Genomic DNA, 11,855 nt, shown 5'->3' with positions numbered 1-11,855 from the left:
CTCCTGCATTTGCAGAGCCAAGATCAACACCCTGCAATGGTGAAAATGAATCTACAACTCTCCCTCATCCTCCACATAATGATCATGGTGGTTGTATTTTCTATCGAAATCCTCTTCCTCAGTATTGTCATCTTGTTTCTCATCCACCTCTTCCTTATCCATCGGCAAGCCACTTGTTGGTGATGGAGTCAAGAATCTAAGTCAAGAGCGGGGAGTCGATTTTTTGGTTTTTTTTTTTTGCGTGTGGTTGGGGAAGGGTCACGGGGTGAGCCCCCCCCCCCCCCCCCTCCCTTAAACCCTAGAAAACTGGGGAGAAGAACTTACCACCTTTTTTATTGGCATGAGTGCTTACGCAATTCAAGGACCACGCACAAGAGCACATGATTTATAGAAAAAAATTTGCAAATATAAGGAGTCCCATTAAGTTTGGACCCCAATCCATATTTGTCTTCAGATGCCCTCCTAAGCTAATCTCTTAGATATTGAGATTATCTCTAAAATAATGAAATTTTTGGTCATAGTAAGGCTTTAGTGAGGACGTCCATAAGCATGTTCTTTAGATAAAACAAAATGCACTTCAATATCACCAATGCAGTTTTTTTCTGACAAAAGGATAGTCAATTTCTATATGTTTTGTTCATCCATGAAATATTAGATCGGATGTGAGATACGTAGTGCATATGTTATCACACCACAAAACTAAAATATTAGTAGATGTGACACCCAAATCCTTCAAAAGTTGCTTAAGCTACATTAATTCAAAACTGCTTCAACAATAGATTTATATTGTGCTTCTGTACTTGATCTGGCAAATGTATGTTGTTTAGAAGAACACCATGACAACAAGTTGGGCCCCAAGAAAGTGACATAACTACTGATGGATTTCTTGTCATCAGAGCAACCTACCCAATCTCCATCTGAAAATGCGACCAACATGAGATTTATAGACATTTTAAAGTGTAAATCATAATTAACAGTTCTTTTCAGGTATCTTAGAATATGTTTTACATGAGTTCAATATTCCTGCATGGGTTTATGCATAACATGCCTTATTTATCACAAAGGCAATATTTGGGCATGTGAAAGTAGTGTATTTTTTAGCACTAACAATGCTTATATACTAAGTAGGGTTTTTTAATAGCTTCTCTAAATATCTTGAAAGAAAAAACATTAGGAGTTACAGGAGTGACCATACTTTTACAATCTACCATGACTGACTTGAGTTGAAGATATGTGATGCATTTCCTTTGGGTTAATATAACACCTGACATGCCTTGGAGAACTTTAATGCTCAAGAAATAGTGAAGGAACCCCAAGTCTTTTATCAATAATTTCTTACCAAGAGCTTTAATGATATTTCTATATTTCTGATGAAAGTTCACTGTCATAATTATGTCATCTACATATATCAAAATATATAACTTTATTATTTTTTCATTCCAAATGAACAGAGAGGAGACTGTTTTAGACTCTACAAAGTTTACTTTTTTTAAGTGCACCTTCCACCTCTTGAACCATGCATGAGGAGTGTGTTTTAAGTCATATAGGGCTTGATCAAGATTGCATACATAATTTGGATGACTCTTATCTACAAATCTTGGAGGTTGTGCCATATAAACTTCTTTTAGAAACCCATGCAGGAAGGCATTATTAACATTTAGTTGATGAATCTGTCTACCATCAGAGATAACAATAGATAGAATCATTTTGACATATGTGAATTTGACAACTAGGCTACAAGTTTCAAAATAATCTACTCCTTGTCTATTGTACCTCTTGGCAACTAGTCATACCTTATACCGGGCAATGGACCTATCTTCATGTCATCTTATCTTATATATCCACTTACAACCTACTAGGTTGTGGATTATTGTAGGATGAACCAGGGTCCAAGTTTTGTCTCTATGTAAGGCATTTATCTTTTCTTTCATGGCATTTTTCTATTTAGGTTCCTAGGCAACTTGGATAAAATTGAGTGGTTCTTTTTCTTTCTACAGGACTTCAGTTAAGAGACCAACATGTGTGGGATACTTCGTGGCAGAGAACAGTTTTGGCTTTAGTATCTAATCTTGGAATCTGGTTATCATAGGATGAGTTCTAACTGTACCTTAACTCACAAGGGTTAGTTTCATCGGTTCATGGCTAGGTACAGGGCTAGACAAATTTGGATGCACAATGAGAGGCTCAGTAGGAGGTAAAGATAGGCTAATGACAATATTTGGACTCTTTTGGTTTTAGTTTTCAAGTTCTTGAGGAGTAGTTTGGTTTAGATCAGGTAGGTCGACATATGGAGATTCTTTTAGAGTTTCACTTCTATGAACGGTCTAAGTTGACATATGGGGATTCTTCTAGAGTTTCACTTCTATGAATGGTCTAAGAGACTTGGGTTTGGTTAGAAATCTGTCATAGGTGTAGTATTCATCAAATTTAACATGCCTAAAAATAAAAATTTTTCAAGTAGCAGCATAATAAAAAACGTAACCTTTATAATTTGTACAATAACCAATAAACACACATGCTCTAGATCTGGGTACCTATTTTGAATTAACATATGATCCTAAATACAAGTAACATATACACCTAAAATTTTTTAGTTGTTTGTAACCTGGTACACGTTACAACAAAAGCTCATACAGAGACTTATCACCTAAGTTTGAACTCAGTAGACTGTTAATAAGATATACAACAATACAAATTTCTCATTCAGACAAGCATGTGTCAAGAGGCTCATTCGTGTCTCGCAGACATATCTATGTTTTCGCTCAAGAATACTATTTTGTTGATGTGTGCACAGATAAGAAAGTAGTCTCTTTATCCCATATTTATTCAAGAAATAAAAAAAAGCACCATTAACAAATTCTCCACCTCTAACACTGTGAAAAATCTTAATTTTCTTTTTGAGTTGGTTATCAACTATAGTTTTGAAATTCTCAAAACAAGACAAAGTGTAGGATTTTCTAAATAGAGGGAAAGTCCATGAAAATCGAGAATAATTGTCAACCAAAAAAAATAGTAGGAGTATCCTTCTCATGAAGGAGAGGGTGTGAACCCCCATACGTCGGCATGCACGACTTCTAATGGTGAGGTAGCACAAAAATTAGCCCTTTCAAAAGCGAGTTTGTAAATTTTGTTCATAATGCAACTAAAACATAGATGATCATCACAAGATTTAAGATTTTCAAATGCTATTAAATTGTGTTTACCAAGCAATTTTAATGTTCTAAAATTAACATGTTTCAAACGACAATGTCAAACATCCTAAAAAATACTTATGAAAAATACTATCAAAATTAACTTCACCAATCACCTATGTATGATTTTCTATCTCTCCATGTGCATGGCTAGACCAAGGGTACAGTCCTCCTCTACTCGGACCTCTTAGGAGAATAGTCTTGTTCTTTTGATCCTTAACATAGAAATTGTCAACATCGAATTCAAAGACACAAGTATTGTCTAGAGTAAATTTAACAACTAATGTAAGGTTTTTCTTTATGAAAGTCACATGTAGAGCATCTAAGATAATAAATTATTTTTTAAACAAAGGTAGCGACAAATTATATATACTTGTAATTAGAAGATTTGCATTGTTACCTACCATGATACTCAGACTTGTTTACCATACTCTGATCATTTGTGTCCATGTGATGTGTGACACCTATGTTCAGGTACCATGTATTGTCATACATGTTGTTCAAAGTCATAGTTGTAAAGGCCTTTAGGATATTGTAGCAGGTTATGGCCGTGTGATTCTTGTGCTCACAGAATTAACACACTACCTGGTCGTCTCTCTGGCCACCTTCACGTTGGGGCATTTTTTGCTGCCCCTGATTTTCTCGAGTATCATTGTTTTGATAATTTTGAAAAAAGGGTTATATCGTTCACCCTCTCTTCCAAGAACATCACAGCCTCCACATCCTCTATGAGAGAAGAAGGTTATCGTGGAAGACACAACTTGATGTGGAGTTTTTGGTTCAACATTTGGAGTTACTTCTCTTGATTTAGCAGGAGATAAAAATTCCATTGAGTTGTTGAGCTTGTTGAAAGTGGATGTAGTAATCGTTGTAATAAAGCTCTCATATTACGAAGTTAAACTATTTAACGCATATTGAACCAAGTCTCCATCAGAGTGGTTTGGTATGGATCAGTCTAGCTTAAAACTGACTCATGGATCCAATTAGTATATGAACCCGAGTATGGTTTGTGAAATTTCATACCAGACCCAAGCTCCAATTAAGATCCATGATTTTGCAATGTAAAAAGGATCAAAAATATTATTTTATTGGGTATGGAAAGCTCTGGTTCATGTAATTATAAGTATTATTTTTCTTATGATTGAACAAATCAGACACGGGTCCAGACTTAGTACTAGCACCTCAAGTTAGACTCGGGTTCGGTCCCACTAGGGTCCGAATTAGAACCGACCCGTTGACACCTGCACCGACTACCACGTATAGAAAAGGAAAGCGGGAGGCGAGAAGGAAAGATCAAAATGACCCAACGGGCAGAAGAACTCGGTCTCTACGTTCCCTTCATGCTCTCCACTGACCCAACGGTTGTCCCGTCCGTTAAAATTAGGCAGAGAATTAGAGATGGTGGGAAAGCAAGAAAACCCTATAAAACAAGGGTTTCCTGAAAATGACAGATGCATACGGCACGAGCGGTGGCGGAGCACCCTTCACAGCCGGTTACGTTGGAGACAACGCCAGAGGGCGATCGGCAGCAGCTCTGTCATGCTTTTTGACTTCCGAAGGGATGCGTTTGGCTAAGATTACGGCCTTTGTCTGCTATGTTGCCCGCAACCTGGGCTTTGGTCGCTCCTGCTCTTCTGGATGATTCTTGTCAAGGGAATCTATTGCATCGACTTCATTTATTACGGAGGGAGAAGTCCATTATGTTTCCAGAGTGTCGTGATCCTTCTGGTATCTTGAGAAGTGAGAACTAATCTTTGGTTAAAAAATGGACCATATGCTACATGTTTGGAGCTAGTCAATGTCGATTGTCTTGATCAATGAGAAGGTAACACAAATTCCTTTTTTAGGTTTTGATTTTTGTGTTTCCTATAATTTTTTTGTTGTCTATTTCTTTTGATGTCAATGAGATGAGATGGACGAAGGGAGGATTATTGTATGTTAATTTTATGGGATTTGATCGATGGAATTGTTTACTCTGCAGTTTAGGGAGAGTGTCGCAACATGAGTGTGCATGTTCTATATCCCATTGCAGTGGGTTATGATGCTCAAGGTTGGCCCCCATCTGGAAAAATAATCTTGGGCCAACATATTAGAAGCTGTGAGTTTCAAGCATAGTAATGACGATCGGTGAGAAGGTAACACTGATACCTTCCGTCTCTAGCATTTTAATTCTGTGCCTTTTGCTATCAATGAGATACAACAAAGGAAAGGTTAGTTAACGGGATTTGAATATTGGAATTGTTTACGATGATGTTTAGGGAGAACGTTGCTTCACGGTCTCACTTAGAACACAGGAAGGGTGTGTCCTGAGAGTTTTTTTTAGAGAGGTCTTTTGCTGAAGGAACAGGCTTTTGATTTGAGACAGTTATCTTGGAAGTTTTAGTTTTGTTTTCCCTGTTTGATTTAGTCTGTTTCACATGTCGTTACGATAGTGGTTTCATAGAAACTGAATTCTTTGGATATTAGTTAGAGAAAATCATATTTAAAATAGAAAAAACTTTGACAATGTAGGAGGAAATTTTTCTTTTCCTTTTGTTTTGTCTAGCCAATGATTTATTTGTTTATAGGCTGCATTTCAGGATTATTGTGTAGACTTCCTGTGCTCAAAAAGACACTCGGACAAATTGTTTGCTTGGATAGAAAAATTTTCTTCAATATTTGGTGAACTGGACACTTTGTAAATAAATGGTTCAAAACTTAATATTCAGATTATTTATGTTTGGGTATCGATAGTAGGAAGATTGCTTGAATAAGTGATTTTTCTGGATGCTTTTTCTCTTTTTGGATATACCTCTAATCAATAAGAAACTTTAAGCCTAAGTTGTGTGAGTGATCAAGATAATTTCTTGATAATGTTAAGCAGGGTTGGACTTAGACCCTTATTGAGATAATGAATGAGGGGAGAGTAATATCAAGAAATAAAGCAATTTAAAAAAAATCAAATCACTATTGACCTCTGCGTTTATAGGTTTTTTCTAGTGTTTTAGCATGTGATCAGGTCTTGCTTTGATCAAGTGTTCTTTGAAAACATGTTTCACTGATTTGTATTTTTAGAAAAAAATAAGTTAAGAAGGATTTTGTTGGCAGAAATTGGGATGTTCCCTTTGGTCAAATACTTCTAAAATAAACCTCTTATACATGAAATTTTAAGGAGATTTAAAACCCTGATTAAAATTCAATTTGTGAATGATCATGTTGGCATCTGACTTAATCCCCAATGACAAAGATAGTTGTGGAAAAGATTCAGACAGTCATCAAGAAACTCTTATAGTTGAGTGTCTGGATCTTTCATCAATAAGGGTAGAATTGACCCATAAGTTGAGATGATTGACAATGAATGGAATCAAGGATTTCTCGAGCCATAGATCCCTAACGGTTATAGGCTTGAGTTGTTCAGCCTTCTTTCATAAAACACATGTTTAAGGTCAGGATAACAAATTCAATGAGCTAAGATCGAGCCTATTTTAGTAAAGCAACTGATATTTGTTGTATTTGATTGATAATAAATAGTTAAATGTTTTTTTTTTCATTTTAATTTGCTCTTGTAAATAAGAGTATTAAGCATTGCAAAAATGACAAATTGTTTGCTTTTCAGGTAACTGACTTGTTTACGAGCTTCTTATGTCTTTATGTTGCTTCTTTGAGCTAGATAGAATGCACTAGTAGCCTATTAAATTTTTTTTCTTAGTGATGTAAGATGCATCTTGTCATAATTGTGCAATCCTGGAGAGTTCATCATTCGGTTGTTTTGACTAAAATATATTACTTTAAAAAATTGACATCAAAATCTAATTGTGGTTACTTGCATAGATATGAATTTTGAATGTATTCAAGTGTACATTTTAGGTTGCTGGATTTTGCATGTGCCGGTAGGTTTTCTGGCTATTTCTACAAGTGCTATATTACTGTAGGCATTTGTTTCATAGTTCTGACCAAAGGCTGCATTAGATCAAACAAAGTGATGATTTAAGAAACTTGATTGTGGTGGATAGAAGAACAACATGAGAAAACAAAATTTTGATGAAAGTACTAAATCATTATGGAATCTTGTTAGGCAGTTGCAGGAAAGGTGGAGGCATAACATAATTTATTTTACTTGAATAGGGTATAGCCTAGGATGACCTCTGGGGTGCACTGCAATTTGAGCTTGGGTGCATGCACACAAACATACTCAAAGACCATGTGGACTATTCTTTTTGGATAAGAAAATTTTCTCTTACTTATTCATAAAAAAATTCCCTTATTTATTATGTACGATAAATAAATCTAAGATTGTCAATTTTATGACTGGTAATAATCTAAAATTGTCACTAAGATTCTATTTTTTCATCGGGGTTTTGGGCGACAAATTCAAATTTTCAACCGGGCCATTATAGTGGTTTCTGCTTTAGAATATCAAGATGAAGCCCATGGAATCAATTTTTGAGATTTTTTTGGTAAACATTCAACTTTTCTCCATGCATCATATGTCATCTTATGTTTGCTATTGTCGCAACCTAACCTTGTAGGATTAAAAATTACCTTTTTATGATCCCAATCTTATCACCAATTGACTTATTGGATCCCATCATAGGCAAAAATTATCAAGCCCGACCAGTTATATTCCATGACAGGAATTCTCAACATTTTGGTTTTGACACAAGTCCTTGCTTCAAAGTTTGTCCTATTTACATAGATGAGGCAATTCTAGACCTAAGGTGATGAGGGTATATATGTTTCTTTCAAGCTTCGAATCAATGCTTTGCAAGATATCAAAGAATATATGTTTCATTGTCTCTTCATCAACAATTTGTTTCCTTATTCATTAAAGCAGTTTTTTTCCTGCTTATTCATAAAAAAAAAAAAATTCACTGCTTGTTCCCCAAAGAAAAAAATTTCCCTAGTTATTCGTCTAAACAAAAGTTTTATGTACTTATTCTTCGTTTTTTTTTTCTTATTAATTGGAAAAGTTTTACCCCTGCTTATTGGGAAAAATTTTATTCCTAGCTTATTGATTTTTTTCACTAATTATTCATCAAAAAATGTTTTTCTTCCCTGCTTATTCATCAAAAAACATATTTTTCACTGTTATGCGTTAAAAAAATGATGAAAATATTTCTTTTACACTCTTTATTCATTAGTTTTTTGAGCTACATACTCATTCACGAAAGACTTCCCTTGCTTATTCATCAGTAAAGTTTTTCTCTTGCTTATTCATCAAAAAAGTTATTCCTCTACTTCTGCATCAAAATTAAAAAAAAACTCTTATTGATAACTTCTTTTCTCTGCTTATTTATAAAACAATTTTCTCTACTTATTCATAAGAAAATTCCTTTATTTATTATGGGCGACAAATAAAACTAAGATTGCCAAGTTTATGGTTGGTGATAATCTAAGATTATCTTTAAGATTCTATTTTGTCACTGAGGTTTTGGGCCACAAAGTCAATTTTTCGTCAAAGCCGTTATAGTGGTTTTTGCCTTAGGATATCAAGATTAAGCACATGGAATCAATTTTCAAGATTTTTTTGGTAAGCATTTGACTTTTCTCTATGCATCATATGTCATATTATGTTTGCTATTGCCGCAACCTAACCTAACCTTGTAGGATCTAAAATTATCTTTTAGGATATCAAATCCCAATCTTATCACTGATTACTTGATTGGATCCAATCATAGGAAAAAATTATCAAGCCTGACCTATTATATTTCATCTCTATAATTCCCAACATTCTGGTTTTGGCACATATCCTTACTTTTTAAGTTTGTTTAGACAGATGAGGCAATTCTGGACCGAAGTTGGAATGTATATATGTTTCTTTCAATTGTTGAATCAATGCTTTGCAAGAGATTTGATAATATCTTTTTCATTGTCTCTTTATAAAAAATTTGTTTTGTTATTCATTGATGCAAGATTTTTTTCCTGTTTATTCATAAAAAATCCCTTTTCTTATTCATGAAAAAGTTTTTTTTCAACTACTTGTTCCCCAATGGAAAATTTTCCCCTACTTATTCGTTTAAACAAAAGTGTTCTCTTTCTTATTCATTGATTTTTTTATGGCTTATTCATGGTACAATTTTTTGCCCACTTATTGATTAAATATATTTTTTCCACTACATATTTAAAAAAATATATCTCCTTATTCATCGAAAAGATTTTTCTCACTTATTCAATAAAATTGTTTTTCTATTGCTTTTTCATTGAGCAATATGTTAACCACACCTATTCATTGAAAAGAAATTCCGTTATTCTTGAAAAACATTTCCACATCTTATTCTTAATTTTTTCCTTATTCACGAAAAAGTTTTTCCCTTACAAAACAAATCCCCTATTGATTCATCAAAAGAATTTTCTTTTGCTTATTCATTGACAAAATTTTCTCCTGCTTATTTATTAAAAAAATTCACCTCTCTCATCATTATATATATTTTTTACTTGATTATTCATCACTTTTTTTAACCTTGTTTATTCATTGAAAAAGATTTGTAATTGCTTCTTTGTCAAAAAATATTTTCCCTTGCTTATTTATCAAAAATTTATTCCCCTACTTTATTGAAAAATCTTTTACTTTCTCATTGATTTTTTCTACTACTTAATTCAATAAAGGATATGAATGCTTTGAACCTCACCGAGGACATGACATTGGATAGAAATGATTGGAGGAGAAGGATTCATGTGGAAGACGCAGAATGATTTTGTTTTTTGGTTCATATCGCCGACCCCAATTGTTTTGGGATGAAGGCGTAGTTGTTGTTGTTGTTGTCGTTAATTCAATAAAGTAATTGTTCTCTTGCATTCATAAAAAAAAATTGCTTTTCATTAAAAAAATCTCCTCCTAATCTGGGACAAAAAGTTTTTCCACTGCTTATTTATTAAACATATTTTTTCCTTTGCTTATACGTTCATTTTTTTTCTTCTGCTTGTTAATACAAAAAGGTTTTATCCCTCATTTTTCATCATTTTTTTTCAATTGCTTATTCATCAAAAAAGTTGTACTGATTATTCATCAAAACAATTTTTTTCCTTCTCACTATTTATTTATCAATTTTTTTCAGCTACATACTCATTCACGAAAGACTTCACTTGCTTATTCATTAGAAAAGATTTTCTCTTGCTTATTTATAAAAAAAGTTGTTCCTCTACTTCTGCATCGAAATAAATTTTTTTCTCACTTTTTGATAACTTCTTTTCCCGGCTTATTTATATTACAATTTTTTCTACTTATTCATAAGAAAATTTTCTTATTTATTGTAGGTGACAAATAAAACTAAGATTGACAAGTTTCTAAGCTTCTATTTTAGCACTTGGGTTTTGAGCGACAAGTTCATTTTTTCACCCCAGCCATTATAGTGGTTCCTGCTTTAGGATATCAAGATGAAGCCCGTGAAATCAGTTTTCAAGTTTTTTTTTTTGTAAGCATTCAGCTTTTCTCCATGCATCATATGTCATCTTATGTTTGTTATTGCCGCAACCTAACATTATAAGATTTGAAGTAACCTTTTTATAATCTCAATCTTATCACTGATTGCCTGATTAGATCCCATCACGGACAAAAATGATCAAGGCAAACCTATTATATTCCATCACTAGAATTCCCAACATTCTGTTTTTGACACAAGTTCTTGCTTTAGAGTTTGTCTTATTTAGATGGATGAGGCAATTTTGGACCCAAGCTGGGTGTATAAATGTTTCTTTCAATCATTGAATGAATGCTTTGCAATAGACCTAATAACATATTTTTCAATTTTTCTTTATAAAAAGTTTCTTTCGTTTATTCATTGAAGCAAGATTTTTTTCATAAAAAGATCCTTTGCTTATTCATGAAAAAGTTTTTTTTTACTATTTTTTTTCCAAGGAAAAAATTTCCCTAGTTATTCATCTAAACAAAAGTGTTCTCTTGCTTATTCATTGATTTTTTTCATGGCTTATTCATGGTATAATTTTTTGCCCAATTATTGATTAAACACGTTTTTTCCCACTACATATTTATAAAAAAATCTGCTTAGTCATATTGAAAAGAATTTTCTTGGTTATTCATCAAAATGTTTTTTCCCTTGCTTTTTCTTTGAAATATATTTTTACCATGCCTATTCATTGAAAAAAATTGTTATTCTTGAAAAACATTTCCACAACTTAATCATACATTTTTTCCTTGCTTATTCATGAAAAAGGTTTGCTTTTACAAAACAAATCCCTTTCTCATTTATCTGAAAATGTTTTCTCTGCATGTTCATCAAAAGAAATTTCTTTTGTTTATTCATTAAAAATGTTTTCTCCTGCTTATTTATTGAAAAAAAATCACCTCTCTTCATTATATATTTTTCACCTGCTTATTCATTAGTTTTTTTAACCTTGTTTATTCATTGAAAAAGATTTATAATTATTTCTTTATCAAAAAATATTTTTGCCTGCTTATTTATTAGAAATTTTCCCTCTGCTTATACATAAAAAAATCCACTGCTTTTCGTAAAAAAAATTCTCCTTATCCTCAAGACAAAGTTTTTCCACTGCTTATTAATCAAAAATATTTTTTTCTTTGCTTATATGTTGATTTTTTTTAAAGCTTATACTTTGAATTTTTTTTTTTTCTTTTGCTTATTCATTGGAAAAGTTTTCAACCCTCCTTATTTTTTGATTTTTTTTTCAATTGATTATTCAACAAAAAAATTTTCCCCTGATTATTGG

Source organism: Nuphar pumila, chromosome 13 (genome assembly GCF_984573655.1).
Source record: "Nuphar pumila chromosome 13, dmNupPumi1.hap1.1, whole genome shotgun sequence".
NCBI lineage: Eukaryota > Viridiplantae > Streptophyta > Magnoliopsida > Nymphaeales > Nymphaeaceae > Nuphar > Nuphar pumila.
The sequence above is the reverse complement of the archived record's forward strand: the minus strand, read 5'-3'. Positions refer to the sequence as shown.